The following is a 22,849-nucleotide window of genomic DNA, read 5'->3' on the forward strand; positions in this document are numbered from 1 at the left end:
AATACTTCAGTAAGTAACTTGTCTGTATTTCATTGATTTTTGAAATTTATGTCAAGAACTTCTGTTTCACTACAGGAGCTACATACTTATTTCTTTACCAGTTTTTTTTTCTGAACTTAGTGTCACCAGAAGAAGTTAAATATAATTTCTATGCAACTTCTTACACTGTGAAGAGCAAGCACTTTAGGCAAATAAAGCAAAACTCTGCCTCAAAAACCCACATCCTCAATGGATGTCTTTTAGAGGAAGTGCTATTTTTTTTTTCAATCGAAACAGGATACTTAGATCCTTCAGAGATAAAATAGCAGAACCTACCAGACTCTTAGCTTCTGAAACCACAGTCTGTACCTGTCATTTATTGCTTTGTAAATGAACTAAAAATAAAAGACTGATGGGCTGTGTAAAATCCATCATTTCTGTTAATGGCCTACTAAGAAGCCATGTGTTTGGGATGTTACTCAATGATTCTCTTTCCATTTGGGGGTAAAGAGAGCTCTTACAACACTTGGTTATTGGATGACTACTCTGACTTGGAGGTAAAATAATAATTTGAGCTGATTAATTCCTTTCTATAAATGCATTAAGCACGTGATTTTGCTTTCTAAAACCACAGAAATTAGAAGGATTCTCAATGTCTTGTCCGTCCTCATGTCACTCTGAAAACCAAACTGTATCTGATGTGGGTAAGGGGTTATTAATTTAATTTAATTATTTTGCTTCAGGTTCTTGTCATGTACAAAGACAAACATACTAAATGCTGACACAAATAAGGCACACAAAGTTATGACATTTGTTTAAAACGTGAGAAAGTGAACATACACACACATGTCAGCATGGGTTGCCCCACATAGAGAAATACCCATCATGAGTGGACAGAAGATTTTCTGGAAAGGAGATGAGTGGAGGAGGGGAGGCAGAAAGAACTCCTGGTAGCCCTTCCAGCCATGTTCTGTGGTGGAAGAGAGACTCAAACACTCCTAGTAGTTGGTCTGTTTAATGAGATTAGGGGTGATGCCTCCAGACATGAAGCCACCAGGGAATGATATGGCACCTCCACAAATTCCACCTGGAACTCGATCTCCATATTTTCATGGCATTCTCCTTATGTCCTGGATGAAGCAGATGCATCCTGGGATAGGAGCTGTTTTGACTGACAAGTAGAAGGATAGAGTTACATAGGGTCTTGTGACTTCCAGCTCAACAGACCTAACTAGCTGCCTGCCTATCCTGTATCATATCTAAATCAACTAGATGCTGGCACTGCAGGTGGTGGCTTTACCTACTTTGCCACAGTGCCAGCCTCCATCAGAATTCTACTTGTGTCCAAAGCTAATGCTGAAATTGTTGTTGTTTGGATATTAGAACCCCCTCCTGCTAAAGAAAACATCTCCACTAATTCTCTCTCTCTTCTGTCATCTTGCTAGCCTCTCTCCATCACTCTGTGCCATCTTGCCTCTACCCATCTCTGTTATTCCCTATCTCCCATACTTTCAATTTCTTCAGTGCACCTAGCTTTTCCCTTTCAGATCTTTTCCCCTCTGAATGTAAATACCCCTAGGGACATTTATTCTTAAATAATGTACTATGAACATCTAGAAACTTCTAGAAAGAGTAGGACACTCTGCACTTATGTATTTCCTCACCTTTAACTTGGTCTCTCATAGAACTCCACAAGAGCTGGATATGGGAGTAACTCCCTTCACACAACATGGTTCCCAGACACTATTCACCTTCCCATCTATCGCCTTTGCTAGAGTAGACTATTAAGTTCTTGAACTCCTCACTTTCTGGGCTTGTCTGTTTGTTTTCTCCATTTCCTTCTATCTCTCACTAGTCTTGAAACAAAAAGATTTAAGTCAAATTATGGGCAGAGTTGAGCAAATTCTTAGGCATAAAAGAAAAATGAATGCCAGTCTGATTGTTGAGAGAAAGGCATCAAACTGCCCAGACCCCAAAATTATATATGAAAAGCAGTAATTATCTACACTTCTAATTAGCTAAATATATAAAACTATAATTTTATCTTCAGTTGTCACCATGGGAAGAACTGCTTTGTTCTACCCACATATTGCTGGGTGGAAAATACTGCTAGGATGGCTTGAGCTGACCTGCCAGAGAGACCACTGGACAGGGTGGGGCAGGCCTAACCTTTTTGACATTGGTATGATTATAAGGATGAGGTGTTGGCTTCCCAACTGGGTTTTCTGCTGCTAAGAAAGGAAGGTTTAAAAAGCACCAGTCTGAGATGACTTTTTTAGAGGTTTATTTATTTAATTTCATCTACTTGAAAGCATAATGACAGGGGGAGAGGGAGAGAGAGAGAGAGAGAGAGAGACAGAGAGAGAGAGAGAAAGAGAGAGAGAGAAAGAGAGAGAGAGAGAGGTTGATCTTCCATCCACTGGCTCTTTGTTTTTAAGGATTTATTTATTTTTTTCGACAGGAAGAGTTACAGAGAGGCAGAATCAGAGAGACACAAAGAGAGAGGGCTTCAATCCTCTGGTTCACTCCCTTTATGGCCACAATGGCTGGAGCTTGGCTGATCCTAAGCCAGGATCCAGGAGCTTCGTCTGGGTTTGCCACACGGGTGCAGGGGCCCAAGACTTGAGCCATTTTCTATTGCTTTCCCAGGCCACAGCAGAGAGCTGAATCAGAAGTGGAACAGGTGGGACAGGAACTGGTGCCGATATGAGATGCTGGCACTGCAGGCGGTGGCTTTACCTGCTTTGCCACAGCGCCAGCCCCCATTCAACATCCACTGCTTCTTTCCTCAAATGCCCACAACAGCCAGGGCAGGGCCAGGAACCTGGAGCTTCACCTGGGGCTCCCATGTGGGTGGCATGGGCCTAAATACATGGGCCATCATTTGCTGCCCGAGAAGAAGCTGGATCAGAAATGGGGCAGCCAAGACTTAAATGGACACTATGGTATGAGACAGGGGCTTCTCAAACACTAGTTCAACCCTCTGAGCCACAACATCTACTCCTGAGACAACATTTTTAAAAAGCAAGATAGTCTTTCTGGTTCTGCTAAATGCTGCATTCATTTTAGTGAGGAAGGGCGTATCCATTTCCTAAGGTTGTTTTAACAAAGTACCCCAAAACTGGAGAACTGGAAGGCTGCCATCATGGTGTCAGCAAAGCTGCTCTCTGAAGCTCCAGGAAAGACTCTTTCCTGATCTCAGAGGCTTCAACTCTCTGCCAGCCGTCCTGAGTGGGGATGTGTCACTCCAATGTCTGTGTTTGTCTTCACTTCACTTTTCCCTTATGTGCATGTCTCTGTGTCCACATTTCCCTCTTACCATAATGACACAATCATATTGGATCTGGAGAATATGCATTTTGCATGAACTTCTGGAAGACCCCTCTTATGACCTCATCTTAAGTTGATTACATTTACAGTTTTGAGGAGCTGTGTATTATAAGAGGACACTATTCAACTCAGTACAGATTGAAAAAACCTAAAATGAGTGCTTTGAAACATAAAAAGGGGAAATGTGGGAGGACATTTGGTTTAGTGGTTAAGATGCCTGTTAGGATGCCTGTGTCCTACATGGGAGTACCTGGTTTTGATCCCCAGCTCTGACTCCTGATTCCAGCATCCTGACAATGCAGTATCTAGGAGGCAGTGATGATGATTCAAATATTGGGTTCCTGCGGCCCATGTGGGAGACCTGGATTGGCCTCTGCTTCATTGTGGGCATTTGGAGAATGAACCAGCAGAAAGACCAATCTTTCTCTCTCTCTGCCATCAAAATAGACAGATAGATAGATAAAAAGAATGAAAAGAATTTTTCATTTCTATGAATTCTTTTTATGAAAAGAATTCCTTCTATTCATAAAAAAATTACTGATCACATATTATTTTATTTTTTCTCTTCAAACCTCACTAAAACAACACTAAAAGGGATAAGAAGATAGGCCATAGAAAATATAGTAGCAAACTAACCAGCACTAGAAACAGATAATATAAAAAAGACTCTTTTTTTAATGTGAAAATACTTTTTTTTTAATCTTTTATTTAATGAATATAAAGTTCCAAAGTACAGCTTATGGATTACAATGGCTCCCCCCCCCATAACTTTCCTCCCACCCGCAACCCTGCCTTTCCAACTCGCTCTCCCCTTCCATTCACATCAAGATTCATTTTCAGCTGGCGCCGTGGCTCAACAGGCTAATCCTCCACCTTGCGGCACCGGCACACCGGGTTCTAGTCCTGGTTGGGGTGCCGGATTCTATCCTGGTTGCCCCTCTTCCAGGCCAGCTCTCTGCTATGGCCCAGGAGGGCAGTGGAGGATGGCCCAGGTCCTTGGGCCCTGCACCCGCATGGGAGACCAGGAGAAGCACCTGGCTCCTGGCTTTGGATCAGCGCAGTGCGCCGGCCACAGCGGCCATTGGAGGGTGAACCAACGGCAAAAAGGAAGACCTTTCTCTCTGTCTCTCTCTCTCTCTCACTATCCACTCTGCCTGTCCAAAAAAAAAAAAAAAAAAAAGATTCATTTTCAATTCTCTTTATATACAGAAAATCAGTTTAGTATATATAAAGATTTCAACAGTTTGCCCTCACATAGCAACACAAAGTGAAAAAATACTGTTGGAGTACTAGTTATAGCATTAAATAACAGTGTACAGCACATTAATGACAGAGATCCCACATGATATTTTTTTTAAAAAATTGATTAATTTCCAATTTAACACCAAGTTTTTTTTTTTCATTTTCAATTATCTTTATATACAGAAGATCGATTCAGTATATACTAAGTAAAGATTTCATCAGTTTGCACCCACACAGAAACACAAAGTATAAAAATACTGTTTCAGTACTAGCTATAGCATTACTTCACATTGGACAACCCATTAAGGACAGATCCCACATGAGACGTAAGTACACAGTAACTCCTGTTGTTGATTTAACAATTTGACACTCTTGTTTATGGCGTCAGTAATCTCCCTAGGCTCTAGTCATGAGTTGCCAGGGCTATGGAAGCCTTTAGGGTTCGCTGACTTTAATCTTATTCCAACAGGGTCATAGTCAAAGTGGAAGTTCTTTCCTCCCTTCAGAGAAAGGTACCTGCTACCTTGATGGCCCCGTTCTTTCCCCTGGGATCACACTCGCTGAGATCCTTCATTTAAGTCTTCTTCTTTTTTTTTTTTCCAGAGTGTCTTGGCTTTCCATGCCTACAATACTCTCATAGGCTCTTCAGCCAGATCCAAATGCCTTAAGGGCTGATTCTGAGGCCAGAGTGCTATTTAGGACATCTGCCTTTCTATGAGTCTGCTGTGTCTCCCCCTTCCCATGTTGGATCATTCTCTCCCTTTTTGGTTTTATCAGTTAGTATTAGCAGTCATTAGTCTTGTTTGTGTGATCCCTTTTACTCTTAGATCTATCAGTGTGATCAATTGTGAACTGAAATTGATCACTTGGACTAGTGAGATGCCATTGGTACATGCCACCTTGATGGGATTGTATTGGAATCCCCTGGCACGTTTCTAACTCCATCATTTGGGGCAAGTCCGATTGAGCATGTCCCCAATTGTACATCTCCTCCCTCTCTTTTTCTCATTCTTATATTTAACAGGGATCACTTTTCAGTTAAAATTTAAACACCTAAGAATAATTGTGTATTAATTACAGAGTTCAACCACTAGTACTAGAACAAAAAAATACTAAAAAGGATAAAGTATTACATTGTGCATCAACAGTCAGCACAAGAGCTGATCAAGTCACTGTTTCTCATAGTGTCCATTTGACTTCCACAGGTTTCTCCTTTGGTGCTCAGTTAGTTGTCGCCGATCAGGGAAAACAAATGATATTTGTCTCTTTGGGACTGGCTTAATTCACTCAGCATGTTTTCCAGATTGCTCCATCTTGTTGCAAATGACAGGGTTTCATTGTTTTTGACTGCTGTATAGTATTCTATAGAGTACATGTCCCATAATTTCTTTATCCAGTCTACTGTTGATGGGCATTTGGGTTGGTTCCAGGTCTTAGCTATTGTGAATTGAGCTGCAATAAACATTAATGTGCAGACGGCTTTTTTGTTTGCCAATTTAATTTCCTTTGGGTAAATTCCAAGGAGTGGGATGGCTGGGTTGACATGTAACCAAAGTTAGGATGCTATAAAAAGTAAATAAAACCAGAGAACAAAAATATGAGAGTAATGAGTAATGTTACAAAATGATTGACAGATAAATTTAAAGGTTGAAAGTTGAAATGTACATATGTACAAATGGGGAAAAATAAAAAATATAAAGAAGAAAATTAGTGAATAAATTCACAAGTTTCAATAACCATTTAACAAAATATCTAGAGAAAATAGAAAGCAAAAGAACATAAACTATGAAGAAATGCAATTTACTTTTTAGAATTGAAGAACATGAATCTCAAAATTAAAGGTATCCAACTTATAAAATTCAAAGAAGACCCCACAAAGCACATGAAATATGAAATTTCAAAACAACAAGTACAAAGTAGAAAACTTAAGTCTTCCAGAGAAAATAACAAAGGACAGCTACAACAGCTAGGAAGTCAGAATCGTATTAGCCTTCTCAAAAGCAATGGGGAATGATAGAATATCTTGGAGAAATTTCTTCAAAATTGTTAGTGAAAATATTTCATGCATAATTTTACACTCAGCCAAACTATCAAAAATAAAAACAAAATAAAGGTATTTATAGAAATGAAGGATATATATCACTGATTCAAAGCCCTAGAGGAAATACATTTTTACTTTTAAAGTTTATTTATTTTAATTTGAAAGGCAGAAGGAGGGGGAGAGAAAGAGAGAGAGAGATGTCTTTCATTCATTGCTTCACTCTTCAAATGCCTGTAGAGACTGATACTAGCAGGCAGAAGCCAGGAGCTGGGAACTCCATCCTGCTCTTCCACGTGGGTGGTAGAGACTCATATAGTTGTGGCATCACCTGTTATCTCCCAGCAGGAAGCTTGATTGGAAGTAGAGGCAGGACTGCATCCCAGGCACTCTGATATGGATGGGGGCATCCCAAATGGCAACTTGACCCACTGCATCACAATGCCTTCCCCAGAAGTAGATGTTAGAAGATGCAAATGAGGTATCCAGTAAACAGCAGATCAGTGGAAAATGATCACTGGAAAACTGTCAGAAGAATTTTGGAGGTCAACAATGTAAGGAAGTACCAGAATGATAATTGTGTGGCAGGCTTGGAGAGAAGCCAACCTACACTGGATCAGGAGAATAAAGAGCTTCAGTCAAGGGTTCTTTTTTTTTTTTTTTTTTTTTTTTTTTAAACGGGAAACCCATCTTCTTCTTCTTCTTCTTCTTTTTTTTTTTTTTTATTTGACAGAGTTAGGGAGAGAGAGACAGAGAGAAAGGTCTTCCTTCCGTTGGTTCACCTCCCAAATGGCCACTACGGCTGGTACTACACCGATCCGAAGCCAGGAGCCAGGTGCTTCCTCCTGGTCCCCCATGCGGATGCAGGGCCCAAGCACCTGGCCATCCTCCACTGCCTTCCCGGGCCACAGCAGAGAGCTGGACTGGAAGAGGAGTAACCAGGACTAGAACCCAGCACCCATATGGGATGCCGGTGCTGCAGGCGGAGGATTAACCAAGTGAGCCACGGCGCCGGCCCAAGGGTTCTTTTATTTCTTTCTTTTTTTTCTTTTTTTTTTTTTTTTAACAGGCAGAGTGGATAGTGAGAGAGAGAGAGAGAGACAGAAAGGTCTTCCTTTTTGCCATTGGTTCACCCTCCAATGGCCGCTGTGGCCGGCGCACTGCGCTGATCCAAAGCCAGGAGCCAGGTGCTTCTCCTGGTCTCCCATGCGGGTGCAGGGCCCAAGGACCTGGGCCATCCTCCACTGCCTTCCCGGGCCATAGCAGAGAGCTGGCCTGGAAAAGGGGCAACCGGGATAGAAACCGGCGCCCCAACCGGGACTAGAACCCGGTGTGCCGGTGCCGCAAGGTGGAGGATTAGCCTGTTAAGCCATGGCGCTGGCCCAAGGGTTCTTGATAGACGCAATTTCTTCCACCTTTTAAGGCCTGTGCAAAGTCCTCAGCTAACATCATGTGTAATGGTAAAAGGCTGGATGCTTTCTCTCTAAGATCAGAAAAAAGAAAGATGTTTGCTATCACCACTTTTATTTAGCACTGTACTTGAGTTTCTAGTCACCATAATTAAGCAAGAAGAAAAAATTAAAAGCATCAGATTAGAAGGAAAAAGTGAAACTATCTTTGCAGATAGCATAATCTTAAGTAGAGAGAATATTTTTAAGGAACCTTCTAAATACTGTCACAAATTTACAGAGAGCACATAAAGAAGTTCAACAAGGTTGCAATATCAATATGAAAAGACCAGTTTTTTTTTATTAAACTTTTATTTAATGAATATAAATTTCCAAAGTATAGCTTATGGGTTACAATGGCTTCCCCCCTCCCATAACTTCCCTCCTGCCCGCAACCCTCCCTTTTCCCGCTCCCTTTCCCCTTCCATTCATGTAAAGATTCATTTTCAATTCTCTTTGTATACAGAAGATCAGTTTAGTATATATTAGGTAAAGATTTCAACATTTTGCCCATATAGCAACATCAAGTGAAAAAACTACCATTGGATTACTAATTATAGCATTAAATAGCAATGTACAGCACATTAAAGACAGAGATCCTACATAATTTTTTTTCAAATTAATTAATTTTCTATGCCATTTCCATTTTAACACCAGGTTGTTTTTGTACTTACACCCCATGTGGGATCTGTCCCTAATGTGTCGTCTAAAGCCAAGTGATGCTATGACTGGTACTGAAACAGTATTTTTATACTTTGCGTTTCTGTGTGGGCGCAGACTGATGAGGTCTTTGCTAATTATATACTGAAGTGATCTTCTGTATATAAAGAGAATTGGAAATGAAAAAAAAAGACCAGTTTTATTTCTGTTCTGTAATAAACTACCTGAAAATGCAATTGAGAAAAGAATTCCATTTACTCTAGTATCAAAAAGGATAAAACTGTCAGGAATAAGATAAAGAATTGTTAAACTTATACCCTGAAAACTATAAAATAGTTAGAATTTGAAGAAAACCTCACTCCGTGCACTGAAAGATTTGTCACTTACTATTAAGATAGCAACACTTCCCAAACAGGTCTACAGATTCAGTGCAATTACAATCAGAATACCAACTACCATATTTTGTAGAAACCGACAGGCTGTTACCAAACTGCAGGAGATCCAGAATAGTGAAAACAATGTGGAAAATGAGAAGCAAACTAGGAAGATTCACACTTTCTAATTTAAACACTCACTATGAAGCAAAAATAGTTAATAGAGTGTGATACAGGCACAAGGATACACATATAGAAGAATAGAAATTAGAATTCAGAACAAAAGCATACATCTATGATCACTTAATTTTTTACAAGAATGAGAAGCCTGCAGCCAGTATTGTGCAAAATCAAAATCCCATATGAATGCCAATTCAAGTCCTGCCTGCTCCACTTCTGATCCAGCTTCCTGTGAATGCATCTGGGAAAGCAGTGGAAGATGGCCTGATTGCTTAGGCTTCTGCCACCCACATGAGTCGGAGTTCCAGGTTCCAGGCTTCAGCTGTAGCTATTGCAGCCATTTGGGCAGTGAGCCAGTGGATAGAAGATCTCTCTCTTTCTCTTTCTGTCTTTCCCTCTCTCTCTGTAACTTGCAAACAAATAAATTTTTTTAAAATGACAAAATCATTCAATGAGGAAAATAATATTCTTTTCCACAAATGGTGCTTGGAGAATTGAATAGCCACAAGGAAAAGAATGAAGTTGATCCTTACTTCATACATTAAGTTAAAATTAATTAAAAATATATAATAAACTTAAAGGTAAAAGTAATAACTCTTAAAAGGGTAGATTTCATGATTTGGGATTTGATAAAGAATTTTAAAACATGGGCCAAAATCATGAACAACAAAAGGAAAAGTAAATTGGACTTCACTGTAAATGAAATTTTGTACTTCAGAGGACATTATCAATAAAGTGAAAATACAGCTCACAGAATAGTAAGGAATATTTGTGCAATAAGGAACTTGTGGTAAGAATATGCAAAGACATTTTCCAAATCAATAATAAAAGACAGGGACTGGCACTGTGGCGTAGTAGGTTAAACATCTACCCGCAGCACTAGCATACCTTATGGGCACAGGTTCGAGTCCCGACTGTTCCACTTCCGATCCAGCTCCCTGTTGATGGCCTAGGAAAGCAGTAGAAGATGTCCCAAGTGCTTGAACCCCTATACCCATGTAGGAGACCAGGAAGAACTATTGGATCCTGACTTCAGATCAGTGCAGCTTAGGCCATTGGGGCCATTTAGGGAGTGAACCAGTGGATGGAAGTCCTCTCTCTGTGTCTCTCCCTCTCTCTGTCTTTAACTGTCTTTCAAGTAAACAAATAATTTTTTTTAAATAACAGCTCACACTAGAGTATAAAAGGAATTATTTTAAAATTATAATAATAAAAGATAAATAATCCAAATTTAAAATGAACAAAAGATCTGAATACACATGCCTCAAAGGAAGATATGCCAACAGCCAATAAGCAAATGAAAAGGTGAACAACTTTATTAGAAATGCAGATTAAAACCACAATGAGATACCACCTCACACTCACTGGTATAGCTAGTTAAAACGTTAGATAATAACAAGGTTTAGTAAAGATGTGCAAAAATCAGAAGCTTGACATATGCTTTTTGGAATGTGAAATTGTACAGCAATTTTGGGAAACTATCTGGAATTTTCTCCCATAATTAAATATAGGTTACCAACAATTTCACTCCCAGGCATATACCCAAGAGAAATGAAAACAAACACCTACACAAAAAAGTCGCACATACCTGTTTCTAACAGCATTATTCATAATAGCTAAAAAAGAAACATAACTCAAATTTTTGTCAATGGATAAAAGGATAAAAAGTGTGGTCTACCCTTGCAATGGCATATTATTTGAGAGATAAAGTATGATACATGCCGCAACTTGGATTGACTGAGAAAACATTATGCTAAGTGAACAAAATCACAAAAAGTCCACATGTAAATGTATCCTATTTATATGAAAGTCCATAACGAAAATTTATGGAGACAGAGAGCAGTGAATGATGGAGAGTTATGGTGGTGGCAGCCAAAGGGTATAGGGATTTTTTTTGAAGTGATGCTCAGAAATTGACATGGTGATAGTTGCACTTACCTGTGAATATACTATTGCATGGTACATTTCAAATGGGCAAGGTGTGTGAGATGTGAGTTACAGCTCAGGCAAGCTTTTGTTTTGTTCTGCTGTGATGGTGATGTGTGGCTTCTTAGCCAGGGCCATGAAGTATGCTGTGCTGTGCTTCTGCCCTGCTATTGTTGGAATGCTTGCTTAGAGGGGAGTTGGTCTTTACGTTAGGAAGACTCTGAAACAGTCCAGGGAGAGGCCCATGTAAGGAGGAAGTAAGGTCTCCTGCCAGTAACCAGCCCCACATAACTAAGGCTATTTGGAAAAGGATTCTGTAGACTCTAGCAAGCCTTCAGATGGCTAGAACCCTGGCCAACATCTTCTGAGAAATTCCCAGACAGCACCACATAAGCTGCTTCTGAATTCCTGACTCACAGAAATTGGCTGAGGTCATCAATATTTATGGGTCTAAGTAGGTAAGTTTCGGGGTTATTCGTTAAATAACGATAGATAATGAGCGCAGTAGCACTTGAAAGAATCACTCATCAAAGGGCATTACTTAGCATGAAACTGAAAAAATATTTTCATGAACATAATGATTTCATCTGTATACTTCTTTGGAGACCTCAGAGGTACAGCTCATATATCTTATACATAATGTAAGTACACAGGGACACTTGTTTTAACTGAAGAGCTTCTGATACATTTATGTCGATTGCAGGGATGGGAAAATTAGAGGTTCATGGTATGAGAGAGCTAAATTCTAATTTGCCATGGCAAAGAAAAAAAAAAAAACCAATAATGGATAACTTACAAAGTAGCTCTGTAAGTGTACTATTTAAGAATATAAAGGTAAGTAATAGAGAAAAGAGTTATGCATGTTGTGATTTGTGATGCACATGGTCAAAGCCTGAAAGATAGAGAGAAGATTGTTGTGCTTCCTTGATGTACATGATAAGCCTTGATATTATTTGTTCAGTATTCTCATACATTATTTTTATGAAGAATAAATATAATTCAAGAAACTTAAAAATATCATAATTGTATATACAAAGCAAAAAAGTTAAAAATATAAATGGAATTTCTATTCTGGAATTTTTCCCTAAGTCTATCTATCTATCTATCTATCCATCTGTCTATCTATCTGAAAGGCAGAGTGACAAAGAAAGAGGGAAAGAAAGACAAACAGCTTGCAACTGCCGATTTACTCCCCAGATGCCTGCAACTGCTGAGTCTGGGCCAGGAGGAAACCAGGAGCCAGGAACTCTGTCTAGGTCTCCCATGTAGGTCACAGGGATCCAAATATTTGGCCTATCGTTTGCTGCCTTCTTAGGCATGTTAGCGAGAAGCTGGATTGGAGTTGGAGGAGCCAGGACTTGAACTAGCACTCTGATGTGGGCAAGAGTTTTCCAAGTGGTAGCTCAACTCATTGCACAACAACAGCTATCCCTGGGATTTCTAATGTATGTCATCCACTGTGCTCAGGAGTGTCATACATCTATTAGAAGATAGTCTTCAGAAAAAGGTAACATTATGACTCATACAGATATAAATATAAACACATGCTAAATAATGTTCTTTCCTTATGTGACATGGACCACCAGGAATATATTATAGCTGGTTCAAAGGAAAAGCCAAAACAGCACAGATTACTTTTTTTCACATATTTTTTTAAACTTTTATTTAGTAAATATAAATTTCCAAAGTACAGTTTATGGATTACAATGGCCCTCCCCCATAACTTCCCTCCCACCCACAACCCTCCCATCTCCCACTCCCTCTCCCATCCCATTCACATCAAGATTCATTTTCAATTATCTTTATATACAGAAGATCAATTTAGTATATACTAAGTAAAGATTTCAACAGTTTGCACCCACACAGAAACACAAAGTGTAAAAATACTGTTTCAGTACTAGTTATAGCATTAATTCACATTGGACAACACGTTAAGGACAGAGATCCCACATGATGAGTAAGTACATGGTGACTCCTGTTGTTGACTTAACAATTTGACTCTCTTGTTTATGGCGTCAATAATCTCCCTAGGCTCTAGTCATGAGTTTCCAAGGATATGGAAGCCTTTTGAGTTCACCAACTCGGATCTTATTTAGACAAGGTCATAGTCAAAGTGGAAGTTCTCTCCTCCCTTCAGAGAAAGGTACCTTCTTCTTTGATGGCCTGTTCTTTCCTCTGGGATCTCATTCTCAGAGATCTTTCATTTAGGTCCTTTTTTTTTTTTTGACAGAGTGTCTTGGCTTTCCATGTCTAAAAGACTCTCATGGACTCTTCAGCCAGATCTGAATGCCTTAAGGGCTGATTCTGAGGCCAGAGCAGAACAGATTATTATGGGATATGCAGATAAAATGCAAATGGAGGCAAAGCAGGTTTTCTAGAGAAAGGAGGAAGTCAATTAAATCACCACCAGACACAGTAGAATTTATTCATCCATCAGTACCTACAATTTACAAAGAGTTGCAACATAGGGATTAATTAAGTGGACAGAATCATTAATTTAATTAAATTAAATGGACAGAGCTATGTTCTAACATCCCAGAGGGGATACAGTCGGAGCTGCAGAGTTTCCATTGATACACAAAAAATTATTACAGTGTGTAGGGTAACTGTGAAATAGGCAGTCCTTTGTGGAGGAAAAAACTGAAGCTTCAACATGAATTGCATAACTTGCTTATATTCTCTTTTTTAAACTTGTTTATATTCTTGTGACTAGCCAAGGCACAATCAGTAATGCAAATTTGTGTGTGTGGGTATGTGAATGTGTGAGTTTGCATGTGGGTGTGTATGGGTTCATGTATGAATGTGTGTGGATGTATATGTGTGAATTTGTATGTATGGATGTGAATGTGTGTACTAGGTAGCTGTGTGAGTTTGTGTGTGTATAAGTGAGTGTGTGACTTTGTATGTGGGTGCTTATAAGTGTGTATGGCTGGGTGTGTGTGAGTGTATGGGTATGTGATTCTGTGTGTGAATGTGAGTGTGAATTTGTGAGTATGTATGGGTGTATGAGTGTTTGAGTATGTATAGGTGTGTGTGTGAGTTTGTGCATGAGTGTAAGTTTTCATGGATCATCTTGATCCTTTATATTAACTTTTTTTTTTTTTTACTTTGTTCTGTGGCTTCCCATGTTTTTTTCAAAATTGATACTGTCACTTCACCACCCACGATCCAAAGTAAAACAATTCTGTTTTTCAGGGTCTTTACCTATGGCAAATACTGTGATTTTTTTTTTTAGGTACTTCCTGGAAAGGGAGACTAATTCCGGACAGCTATGGGAGGAGCACAAGTGTCTGTTAGACCTTGAAGTGGCAATGAAATGACGCCTTCCTTCTGACTTCTTCCCAAAAGAATGGTGACCTTGCTAAATGTTCTTTCCCTTGTATAATTACCTGCACGCCATTCATGTTTCCCCTCTGTTGTTTCTGCCTTTGTGAATTCTTCCTCCTCCCTGGCTTGGGTCTTCCATCCTTCTGTGGTCTGAACCATCAGTAGAGGTCACAGACCAGGGGAGCAGTGCTGATTTCTCTTCACCCTTGGTCAGCTTAGTGTACTGGCTCCTGGCTACCAGAAAACACCTACGATACCCTGTAGGTCACAAGGCATTCATTTCCCAGCCCCATACTCCCCAGGAAGCTACAGAAACTCCACCATATTAGTACTGTGTACTGTGGGAGCTATTGGGATTACCAAATGCTTATTCTGAAATGCTTTCAAAATGTAAGAACTATAAAATCAACAAAAAACTTTGAGAATGTATTTTAACAGACATCAGAAGCTCTTTAAAAGAATGGGGAGGGGAGCATATGTGGGTCACATTGGTGTTCAGGAATTTCACAGACTTGTTGTGTAACTATTATACACCAGAGTCATAATTTTATCAGGTTACTCAGGGATTATTAGGATCTTGGAAACTTACTTCACATGGGATACCAAAGGTTAATTAATCTAAAGGGGCAGGCATTTGGCACAGCAGTTAAGATATTGCCTGGGACACCCACATCCTATATTAGAGTACCTGGATTTGAGTCTTGGTTCAACTTCAGATTCCAGCTTCTTCTTAATGTACCCCCTAGAAGACAGCAGATGATGATGACTCAAATGCTTGGGTCCCTGCCACCCACATGTGAGATCTAGGCAGAACCAGGCTCCTGGCTTCAACTTGGGCCAGTCCTGGCTGTTGTGGGCATTTGGGAAACGAGTGAGCTGATGAGAGATCTCTGATACTCTCTCTCTCTCTCTCTCTGCCTTTCAAATAAAATTACAAAAAAAGATTTTTAAATAAATATTTTATTGATGCTGTGGAACTCTTTCCTTTAGTTGAGATCACAGCCTGAGGAAGTGGTCACTTGGCATAGCGAGATAACCAAACTAGTCTGATTAGTGAACACAGCCAGATTTCCTTCACATTTTACTTTATACTAAGAAATAAACTGTTGAACACTCATATTTCAAGAGAATCATCAGGAATGTGGGTATTACTCAGATAAAGACAAATACTTTGGTTTGCAATAGATCACACCTTTGTCAAAATTATTGCTGGAATGTAATATATAGAATCCTGGCAAATAGAGTGGGGTGATTTCAGGAAATAATGCTGCTAAACCACTACATCTTTTTCCCCAAAAAAACGTTTATTTAAGGTATACAAGCTTCATGAATTTCATAAATACAACTTTAGAAACATAGTGATTCCTCCCACAATACCTGCCCTCCCACTCACTCTCCTACCCTTCTTCCCTCTCCTATTCCCATTCTTATTTTTTTAATAAAATCTATTTTCAATTAACTTCATACACAGAAGATTATACTGAGTAAAGAGTGTAACAAATAGTATGGAAAAAAAAGTTCCTCAGCAGTGTTTCGATTTTTCTTTTGATTTCTTCTCTGACCCAATGTTCATTCAGAAGCATGTTGTTCAGTCTTCATGTGTTTGCATATTTCTAGAGATTCTTGAGTTGAGTTCCAATTTCATTGCATTGTGGTCCAAGAAGATGCATTATATGATTTTGATTATTTTGAATTTGCTGGGACTTGATTTATGGCCTAGCCTGTGGTCTTTCCTAGAGAAAGTTCCATGCACTGGTGAGAAGAATGAGAATTCTGCAACTGTAGAATGAAAAGTTCTGTAGATATCCATTAGGTCCATTGGGTCTATAGTGTCAATTAACTGTTGTTTCTTTGCTGATTTTCTGTCTAGTTGATTGTCCATTGCTGAAAGTGGGTATAGAAGTCCCCCATTACTATTGTCTCCCTTTAGGTCCATTATCATTTATTTTTCTTAATAGAAAATTTTTATTTAATAAATATAAATTTCAAAAGTACAACTTCTGGATTATAGCATTCTTCCCCCCATACCTCCCCTCCCACCCGCAAACCATCCCATCTCCTACTCTCTTTCCCATCCCATTCTTCATTGAGATTCACTCTCAACTATCCCCATATACAGAAGATCAACTCTACAGAGTAAAGATTTCAGCAGTTTGCACCCACAAAGACACACAAAGTATAAAGTACTGTTTGAAGATTGGTTTTACCATTAATTCTCATAGCACAGCAAATTAAGGACAAAGGTCCTATATGGGGAGCAACTGCACAGTGACTCCTGTTGTTGATTTAACAATTGACACTCTTATTTATGATGTCAGTAATCACCCAAGGCTCTTGTCATGAACTGCCAAGGCTATGGAAACCTCTTGAGTTCAGAAACTCCGACCTTATTTAGACAAGGTCGCAGTCAAACTGGAAGTTCTCTCCTCCCTTCAGAGAAAGGTACCTCCTTCGTTGATGGCGCGTTGTTTCCACTGAGATCTCGCTCATAAAGGTCTTTTATTTAGGTCATTTTTTGCCACAGCGTCTTGGCTTTCCACGTCTGAAATACTCTCATGGGCTTTTTAGCCAAATCCAAATTCCTTAAGGGCTGATTCTGAGGCCAGAGTTCTGTTTAGGGCATTTGTCATTCTATGAGTCTGCAGTGTGTCCTGCTCCCCATGTTGGACCATTCCCTCCTTTTTAATTCTATCAGTCATTATTAACAGACACTGGTCTTATTTATGTGATCCCTTTGAAACTTAATCCTATCTTTATGATCAGTTATTAACTTAAACTGATCACTTTAACTAGTAAGGTGGCAAGGTACCTGCCAACTTAATGGGATTTGGATTCCCATGGCAAGTTTTTAGCTTTACACTTAGGGGTAAGTCTGAGGGAGCGTGTGCCAAACTGTACACCTCCTCCCTCTCTTATTCTTACTTTTATTTTTAACAGGGATCAATTTTCAGGTGGGTTTAAACACCTAAGAATAATTGTGTGTTAATTAAAGAGTTCAACCACTACTATTAAGTAGAAAAAGAAAATGCTAAAAAGAATAAAATTGTAAGCTGTTCCTGAACAGTCAGGACAAGGGCTGACCAAGTCATTGCTTCTCATAGTGTCAGTTTTTTCAGCAGGTTTCCTTTTAGGTGCTCAGTTAGTTGTCACAGATCAGGGAGAACATATGATATTTGTTTGTCCCTTTGGAACTGGCTTATTTCACTCAGCATGATGTTTCTCAGATTCTTCCATTTTGTTGCAAATGACCAGATTTCATTTTTTTTTTTTTGTACTGCTGTGTAGTATTCTATAGAGTACATGTCCCATAATTTCTTTATCCAGTCTTCTGTTGATGGGCATTTAGGTTGATTCCATGTTTAAATATTGTGAATCGAGCTGCAATAAACTTTGAAGTGTAGATAGCTCTTTTATTTGCCAATTTAATTTCCCTTGGGTAAATTCCAAAGAGTGGGATAGCTGGGTCGGGTGGTAGGGCTATATTCAGGTTTCTGAGAAATCTCCAAACTATCTTCCATAGTGGCTTTACCAGTTTACATTCCCACCAACAGTGGATTAGTGTTCCTGTTTCCCCACATCCTCGCCAGCATCTGTTGTTAGTTGATTTCTGTATGTGAGCCGTTCTAACTGGGGTGAGGTGAAAGCTCTTCGTGGTTTTGATTTGCATTTCCCTGATTGCTAGTAATCCTGAACATTTTTTCATGTGTCTGTTGGCCGTTTGGATTTCCTCTTTTGAAAAATGTCTATTTAGGTCCTTGGCACACCTCTTAAGCAGTTGTTTGTTTTGTTGTTGTGGAGTTTTTTGATCTCTTTGTAGATTCTGGTTATTAGTACTTTATCAGTTAAATAATATGCAAATATTCTCTCCCATTCTATTGGTTGCCTCTGCACTTTCCTGACTGTTTCTTTTGCAGTGCAGACACTTCTCAATTTGATGTAATCCCAATTGTTAATTTTGGCTTTGACTGCCTGTGTCTCTGGGTTTTTTTCCAAGAAGTCTTTGCCTGTGCCTATATCTTTCAGGGTTTCTCCTATGTTCTCTAATAATTTGATTGTGTCGGGTCATAGATTTAGATTTTTAATCCAAGTTGAGTAGATTTTTGTGTAAGGTGTAAGGTAGGCTTCTTGCTTCATACTTCTGCATGTGGAAATCCAGTTTTCCCAGCACCATTTGTTGAATAGATAGGCCTTGCTTCGGGAATTGGTTTTAGTTCCTTGATCAAATATAAGTTGGTTGTAGATGTTTGGATTGATTTCTGGTGTTTCTATTCTGTTCCATTGGTCTATACATTTGTTTCTGTACCAGCACCATGCTGTTTTGATTATAACTGCATTGTAGTATGTCTTGAAATCTAGTATTGTGATGCCTCTGGCTCTGTTTTTGTTGTTCAAGATTTCTTTTTGTTTTTTATTTGACAGGTAGAGTTATAGACAGTGAGAGAGAGAGACAAAGGGAAAGATCTTCCTTCCGTTGGTTCACTCCCCAAATGGCCGGCTACGGCCGGTGCTGTGCTGATCCAAAGCCAGGAGCCAGGTGCTTCTTCTTGGTCTCCCATGCAGGTGCAGGGGCCCAAGTACTTGGGCCATCCTTTACTGCCTTCCCGGGCCACAGCAGAGCTCTGGACCAGAAGAGGGACACCAGGACTAGAACCCAGCACCCATATGGGATCCCGGTGCCACAGGCGAGGGATTAGCCAAGTGAGCCACAGTGTGGCCCCTCAAGATTTCTTTAGCTATTCAATGTCTCCTGTGCCTCCATATGAATTTCAGCATCATTTTTTCCAGATCTGTAAAGAATGTCTTTGGTATTTTGATTGGTATCACATTTAATCTGTAAATTGCTATTGGGCGAATGGACATTTTGATGATATTGATTCTTCCAATCCATGAACATGGAAGACTTTTCCATTTTTTTTGGTACTGTCTTCTATCTATTTCTTTCTTTAAGATTTTGTAATTCTCATCATAGAGATCTTTGACATCCTTGGTTAAGTTTATTCCAAGGTATTTGATTGTTTTTGTAGCTGTTGTGAATGGGATAGATGTTAGAAGTTCTTTCTCAGCCACGGCATTGTTGTGTATACAAAGGCTGTTGATTTTTGTGCATTGATTTTATATCCTGCTACTTTGTCAAACTCTTCTATGAGTTCTAATAGTCTCTTAGTGGATTTCTTTGGATCCCCTAAATAAAGAATCATATCATCTGCAAAGACGGATAGTTTGACTTCTTCCTTCCCAATTGTATCCCTTTGATTTCATTTTCTTGCCTAATGGCTCTGGCTAAAACTTCCAGGACTATACTAAATAGCAATGGTGAAAGTGGGCATCTCTGTCTGGTACCATATCTCAGTGGAAATGTTTCCAACTTTTCCCCATTCAATAGGATGCTGGCCATGGGTTTGTCATAAATTGCCTTGATTGTGCTGAGAATGTTCCTTCCATACCCAATTTGCTTAGAGTTTTCATCATGAAAGGGTGTTGTCTTTTATCAAATGATTTTTCTGCATCTATTGAGATAATTGTATTGTTTTTCTTCTGCCGTTTGTTAATGTGGTGTATCACATTGATTAATTTGCAAATGTTGAACCATCCCTACATATCAGGGATAAATCCCACTTGGTCTGGGTGGATGATCTTTCTGATGTGTTGTTGCATTCTATTGGCCAGAATTTTATTGAGGATTTTTGCATCTATGCTCATCAGGGAAATTGGTCTGTAATTCTCTTTCAATGTTGCATCTCTTTCTGGCTTAGGAATTAAGGTGATGCTGGCTTCATAGAAAGAATTTGCAGGAATTCCCTCTCTTTCAATTGTTTTGAATAGTTTGAGAAGAATTGGAGTTAGTGCTTCTTTAAAATGTCTGGTAGAATTCAGCAGTGAATCCATCTGGTCCTGGGCTTTTCTTTGTTGGGAGGGCCTTTATTACTGATTCAATTTCTGACTTGGTTATGGGTCTGTTTAGGTTTTCTATGTCTTCATGGTTCAATTTAGGTAGGTAGTGTGTGTCCAGGAATCTATCCATTTCTGCTAGATTTTCCAGTTTGTTAGCATATAACTCTTTGAAATAATTTCTGATGACTCTTTTTATTTCTGTGGTGTCTGTTGTTGTTTTCCCTTTTTCATCTCTAATTTTATTGATTTGGATCTTTTCTCTCCTTTTTTTGGTTAGTTGTGCCAATGGTGTGTCAATTTTGTTAATTTTTTCAGAAAACCAGCTCTTCATTTTGCTGATCTTTTGTAATGTTTTTTGATTCAATTTTGTTCATTTCTTCTCTAATTTTAATTATTTCTCTTCTCCTACTAGCTTTGGGTTTGGTTTACTGTAGTTTTTCTAGATCCTTGAGATGCTTTGATAGCTCATTTATTTGGTGCCTTTCCAATTTCTTGATGTAGGCACCTATTGCTGGATTTGGGTAGTGTCGGCTCTTTTAGTGAATACCCAGACGTGTGTGCTGGGAGTGGCCAGGGAGCTCTGTTCAGTGTTCCAGTTTGAGGGGAGTGTCCAAGGTGACACCCAAATTGGGTGTGGCAAATCTCCTCTTTTTTTTTAATCAGAGGAGAGGTTGAATGTGCTTTTTGGCATAGTCTCATGCTCCGCTCCTCTCCTCCAAGTATACTAATGCCTGTTTGCCAGCCCCAGTGGGTATAATATCCATTTGCACTACCATAAGAACCACACAAAGGATCTGTGCAGTCTTCAGTGTGAGCACGGATCCTGCAGCAATGACCCTCACCAGGCAATCAGGGAGCCTTGGGTGTTTGCAGCCCCTGCAGTGACTGCTCAAAGACCCAGCCACACCCTGCACCACCATACACAGCCACAGTGTTTTCACAGTCCCAATACACAAGGCTCCCAGAGTCTCGAACACCCAGCCCGCTGTCAGTTCTCCCAGCCGGACTCGTGTATCTCCTCTTAGCTGGTAGCTGGGCTTGCAGACACACTGTTACATATGTTAAAAATGGTGCTTACCCACTTTCAGCCAGTTATAGGACACTGATGCTGGGTGGTCAGGAAAAGAGAAATGTGCCTCCTTTTTTTTAATCCCTCTAGGTTGGCCGGTATACTATCCCCACAGGGCTCCAAGACTGTGGCTCCAAAGCCAGGTTCTTTCTGCAGCTTTATCACCAGTGTCTTGGGCTGCTGAAGTCTGGTCTCACCTCACTCTCCAGAGCTGGTGCTGAGGCTTTCGGCTGCCAGGGTCCTGAGTTGTGTGCATCCACACTCTCCATGTAGATCCACAGTGTCTCTCTGATTTGTGTGAAGTTTCCTCTGCTATTTTCTCCCTAACTCTTCCCTGAGTTTGCATTTTCTCTACATTGTTTTTAACTGTATTCCCCTAGACTAGAGCAGTAAGCTCCCTCTCTATTCTGCCATCTTGATTCTCTCCAACATTACATCTTAATTCAGGGATTTACTTCAGTTAATTAAGAAAACTACCTGGCTAGCATAAATCCATAATGACAGATTCTATTCACTGTTTCTTTTTACAGACTCCATGGAATCATACCCTTTTGCTATGACAATATTAACTTGAATCTTCAAAAAATTAAATTAGTTGTCTAATATCAGCTGAAATATTATTGGTCAACATCAGCTTTTGAAAAACTTTAATCACTGAAGGAGACATTTGAAGGATGGACTTTGGTGCTTAGACTTTGGTGCAGTTTACTACGCAGCTCCTGTGATATTTGCCAGTGATCAGTACCTCTTGATGTTGGTGCCATTGTGGGATCCTTGTGTGGCCTGGACTTAGCAGTGCACTAAAATGAATGTAATGTGAAAGAAATGGGGGTAGGCAACAGCCATGTACATACCAGAATGCCTGCATTTGAGGGGCAGCTCTGGCATCTGACTCCAGCTTCTTTCTAATGAAAACCCTAGGAGGCAACAGGTAATGTTTCAAGTAGTTGAGTACCTGCAGTTCACATGGGAGACCCAGACTGAGTTTCCAGTTTCTGGCTTCAGCCCAGCCCAGGTATAAGGAGTTACATTACATCCGAGTTCTGTCTGTCTCTCTCTCTTGAATAAATTGAAAAGGGAAGGGAAGGGAAGGGAGGGGTGAAGAGGGAAAGGGAAGGGGAGGGGAGGGGGAAGGGAGGGAAGGGGAGGGGAGGGGAGGGAAATTACTTCTGAAACTGGATTGTAAAAACTGTGGCTTCTGTCTTACATGCTCATTAATTCTCTCTCTCTCTCTCTCTCTCTCTCATTACTTTCAGTTCAACAAGCTACCCTATAGTGAGAATCCTATGGAGAAGCCTACATGGTAAAAATCTGGAGTGTTAGGCCATCAAAGAGAACTTTATAACCTTGAAAGCAACATGTGAATGAACTTGTAAATGAATCC

The 22,849-nt window shown here is 39.8% G+C and overlaps 1 long non-coding RNA gene across 1 annotated transcript in view; it reads left to right on the top strand.

Annotated features, from left to right (window-relative positions):
- The window catches only part of LOC133765172 (uncharacterized), a 47,741-nt gene extending 25,285 nt beyond the window's left edge, over positions 1-22,456 (top strand). Inside the window, exons 3-4 of the long non-coding RNA XR_009866581.1 lie at positions 14,413-14,529; positions 21,996-22,456. This is a non-coding gene — a long non-coding RNA (uncharacterized LOC133765172). The remainder of the gene's footprint in view (positions 1-14,412; positions 14,530-21,995) is intronic.
- The last annotated feature ends 393 nt before the right edge of the window (positions 22,457-22,849 follow it).

The sequence above is a fragment of the Lepus europaeus genome, chromosome 1, assembly GCF_033115175.1.
Source record: "Lepus europaeus isolate LE1 chromosome 1, mLepTim1.pri, whole genome shotgun sequence".
Lineage (NCBI taxonomy): Eukaryota > Metazoa > Chordata > Mammalia > Lagomorpha > Leporidae > Lepus > Lepus europaeus.